Genomic DNA, 5,227 nt, shown 5'->3' on the forward strand with positions numbered 1-5,227 from the left:
ATTGACTATCGAGAACTGAATAAACTGACAATAAAGAATAAATATCCTTTGCCAAGAATCGATGATTTATTTGATCAATTAGTTGGGGCAAGTTACTTCTCCAAAATTGATTTACGATCAGGGTATCATCAGTTGAAAGGTAGAGACAAAGATATTGCCAAAACTACATTCCGAACAAGATACGAGAATCATGAGTTTCTGGTTATGTTGTTTTTGTCTAACTAATGCTCCAGTAGCATTCATGGATTTGATGAATACGGTATGTAATAAATATATTGATAAATTTTTTATTGTATTTATCAATGATATTCTTATATACTCACGATCAAAAGCTAAGCATGCCGATCATCTTCATATAATTCTCGAACTCTTAAATAGGGAGAAAATGTACTCAAAGCTGTCCAAGTGTGAATTTTGGTTAAGAGAAGTCCAATTTTTAGGTAATATTGTTTCCAAAGCAGGGGTAAAAGTGGATCCGGTAAAGATTGAGGCCATTGAGAGATGGGAAGTAACGAGAACACCCATCGAGATTCGTAGTTTCTTCGGTCTGGCGGGGTTGTATTGGATTATTCAAGATTTCTCATGGATTGATGCACCTTTGAGAAAATTGACGAGAAAAGTGTTAAGTATGAATGGGGATAGGATCAGATTAAAGCCTTTCAACTATTAAAAGATCAATTAAGCAGTGCTCCGATATTGTCGCTACCAGATGGGTCGGAAGATTTTATGGTTTACAGTGATGCTTCAAAACAGGGTCTGGTATGTGTATTGATGCAGAGGGGGGAAGTTATTGCATATGCTTCCAGACAGTTAAAGGATCACGAGAAACAGTACCCTACACACGATAAGGAGATTGCCGTCGTCGTTTTTGCATTAAATATTTGGAGGCATTATTTATTGGGACTAAATGTAAAATTTGCATTGATCATAAAAAGTCTTCACAATTTGCTAAACCAGAAGAAATTGAATATGCAACAAAGATGATGGATCAAATTGGTGAACAATTATGATTGCAAAATTCTTTATCACCCTCGGTAGACAAGCGTGATGGCTGACGCACTTAGTAGAAAAGAAAAGAGTGGAACGATTAAAGCCACTGTGTTAAGAGCAAACTTAATCCCTGAAATTCTTAACGAGATTTTGAGAAAAGTGAATAAATTAAAGAAAAAAATTTCAAAGCTGAGAGGATTGGAGGAATAATAACAACCCTGATGAAAAATGATAAAGGGATTCTATGTTTCCAAAATTGGGTACCACGTCTCGAGAATAACCGTGAACTAATTCTAGATGAAAGTCACAAATCGCGATACTCAATTCATCCAGGTACCAATAAGATGTTTAAGATTTAAAACCATTCTATTGGTGCTAGGATTAAAGAAAAATATTGCGAAATATATGGAGCGATATTTGACATGTCTACAAGTAAAGATTGAACATCAACGACCATATGAGAATTTGCAAACTTTGGAAATTACTATGTGGAAATGGAATCATATCACAATGGATTTTAACATCTGTTGCCGCGAACTCCAAAAGGGTATAATTCCATATGGGTTATTATAGATCGTATAACGAATCCTGCGCACTTTCCATCAAGTAAGAAGAATTATCATTTAGAACGCTTGCGAAGATTTATATTGAAGAAATAGTGACTCATCACGATTTTCCATTTCAATTGTTTCATATAAGGACAACCCAACTTACCTCGAAGTTTTGAGAGAGCTTTCAAAGAGCCACGGGATCTCAAATCCGGTTGAGTACAACGTATCATCCCCAGATAGATGGACAGAGTGAAAAAAACATCGAATATTTTGTAATGTTGAAAGTTTCTCCATGGAAAGGTATAGTACGATTTTGGAAAAGAGGTAAGCTCACCCGAGGTACATTGGGCCATTCAGAATATGTAAACGAGTTGATCCAGTAATGTATCAGTTAGAGTTGCCTGAGGAACTTAATGCTTTTCACAACAATTTCCATATCTCAAATTTGCGAAAGTGTTAGGCCAATCTAAATATGGTCGTACCTCTACCTGAGGTGCAGATTGATAATAAGTTGAATTTCATGGAAACCCCTGAGGCCGTCACTGACCGGAAGGCAAAGGTATTGGGAAATAAAGAAATCAGTCTTGTAAAAGTATAGTAGCGTTTTCATAAGGGTCAAGAAGCTACTTGGGAACTAGAGTCAGAGATGAGATCTAAATATCCACGATTTTTTAATGAATGAATTTCGGGACATAATTCTTTTGAGAGGAGAATAATGTGATAAATGGGTTATCGGTTATAAATGTTTGGGGTTATTTTTGAATAAGGATGGTAAGTTGAGGGGTTTAACTTGTTAATGTGCTTAAATTATTTAAGACCTCCATCGCCTTATGCTTTGTTTAAGTGAAGTTTATTTTGAGGTAATATTTTATCTCATTGGGATAGAAAAAGTGAAAAACAAGAGAGTTTCTCTGTGTGTGTATTTTGAGCGGAAGAAAACAGAAACCGAAGGGAGATTAGATGAAGTTGATTATGTGATTATTTTCTGAATAATTGTTGTTGTTCATCTCATCTTTGTGAACATAAGGTGAATTTTATTTTGAAAACATCATTCATTATGTTTTTGAGTAAAGAAACCGTAAGGTTTCATACGTGAATACATGATGTGTATATGCTATTGTTAGCATGAATTTTTAGGTTTTCATATCATATTATCATTTGATTGTAATAAGGATGATATAATCAGGAGCTGAGTATTATTTGGTAATAAAGGTGGTATAATCAGGATATAGGTATATATTTGTAATAAGGGTGGCTTAATTAGGAGCTGGATATATTGGAATTAGGGTGGCATAATGAAATTCTAGAAAAAATGATGATCTTTTGATCATGGGACTCTGTTATTGCATATGTATGATGCGATGAGGTTGATTTTATCGTATGAGTGTGATGCGATGAAATTGGACAAAAAGTGAAGTGTTGGTTATCGCGTCATTGTGATGCGACATGTTATAGTTATTGCATCTATATGGTACAAGTTACTATTATTCCATCTGTTGGGTACGAGAAGGGTGGTTATTGCATCCTTGAGGTGTGTCAAGTGTGGGTTTTTGCATGTGTATGATGCAATGAGTTACTGTTATCGCATCTGTTGGATGCGACAACTTTATGACTTATTTATTTAAATGCGACAAGTTTATATGTGATGCGATAAACGAGTTATTTTAATAATTGATGCGATAAGTAAGTGTTGTCTCATCATCTTGATGCGACAAAAAGAGGTTTGTTCGATAAAACGTTGTGTATTTGTTAGATCCTATATCTATCTATATGAAAAAGAAATCATGTAACAATGTGGATTATTATTTGTAGAATTGGTACTTCGAACTTGGAACGTGGATGAAGAAATTAACGATACTTCTATATCTTTTGAGTTGTTCTGACGGATCGTTCACTCATCTTTGGTCTTTACTTTATATAAATATGAGTTTTATAAAAGTGTTTTGGTGATTTTCACCAAGTAATAACAATCAAAGGGATTTCTCACTAGAACTCAAGGTTTAACCCTCATTTTAGTGTTTTAAAATGTGCATTACATGTCGGACACAATCAGACAATAAGGGGAGAGGAAAATTGTGAAGAATTTACAATTGCTTGCATGGGATGTTGAGATGATGTGTTATTATTTGTATTTGAATACTTGTTATGTATACAAGCTTTGTACAAAGATACGTGGAAAAATTTGGTAGCTATTTTTGTGTTGTAGCTTTCGTATACATTTGGGCGAATATGTAAAGTTGTAATTTTTTATATATGAAGATATATGTTTATATGCAGATGTGGTTCTCAGGTGTTACAATATATGAAAATTATATTGGATTTCATGAGATGAAATCCGTTAAATTAAAATTTATAATTTTGTCCTTTTGGCTTTGAACCGGGTAAATAAATCATAAACATTAGATTTAGATCTAATTATGGTTGAGATTAGTTTTCATGGTTTTCAACTTTTTTATGGTTTTCATCCGATTTAACTCCTACACACACATGGGATCACGTGAAACTAGATTGTTTTTGTGAGACATTTGAGAGCAATTTTTTACACTTGAAACTTCACAGCAAAACACTGTGAAGGTAACATTCATAGTGTTTTTGATGTGAAGGTTCGACTTTTTTTACCTTCACAGTGTTTTGCTATGAAGTTTCAAGTGTAAAAAGTGGTCTCATAAAAACAGGCTGGTCTCAAGTGAACCCAACCCTATATATACTTAGGATCATGTGAGATTAGCATGTTTTCATAAGACCCATGAGACCATTTTTTTAAACTTGAAACTACACAGCAAAACACTATGAAGGTAACATTCATATTGTATTTTTATTAACCTCGATATTCAACCCGCTATGTGAGCCGACTAGTCCCAGAACGACCACTCGCTTTGCGGGTAACCCGGAGTCACCGCATTTGAACCTCCAAGGCCACAAATGATTTTTTTATTCCTTTTTGGATTCGAACCTGAGATCTCCCGACATTTTTGACCTTAGGAACACAAGCTCAAACCAATCAGGCACCCTTGTGGTTAACATTCACAATGTTTTTGCTGTGCTGTAAAGGTTTAGATTTTTTTTCACTTCGCACAATGTTTGCTATGAAGTTTCAAGTGTAAAAAATTGATTTCACAGATTTCACGAAAATGGTCTCACGTGAACCCATCCCTATATATATAGTTAGGTTCATACTAGAACATAAGTAAATTAGAGAATATCAAAAACAGTCGAGTCACATTTGTTTTTATACTAGAATCACGTGTAAAATCAACATGTGATCCACACGACTTTCGTTGAGACCATTTTTTACAATTGAAACTATACAGCAAAACACTATGAAGGTAACATTCATAGTGTTTTTTTTATTAACCTCGATATCCAACCCGTTATATGAGCCGACTAGTCCCAGGGCGACCACCCGCTTTGCGGGTAACCCAGAGTCACCGCATTTGAACCTCCATGGCCACAAATGATTTTTTATTTCTCTTTGGATTCGAACCTGGGACCTCCCAACATTTTTGACCTTTAGAGCACAAGCTCAAACCAATCGGGCACCAACCCTTGTGGTTAACATTCACAATGTTTTTGCTGTGATGTAAAGGTTTAGATTTTTTTTTCACTTCACACAATGTTTGCTATGAAGTTTTAAGTGTAAAAAATTGGTCTCACGGATCTTGTCACGCCCCGATTTTTTTTTTTTT

This window comes from Cynara cardunculus (genome assembly GCF_001531365.2).
Source record: "Cynara cardunculus var. scolymus isolate 2C chromosome LG 2, CcrdV1, whole genome shotgun sequence".
NCBI classification, from domain to species: domain Eukaryota; kingdom Viridiplantae; phylum Streptophyta; class Magnoliopsida; order Asterales; family Asteraceae; genus Cynara; species Cynara cardunculus.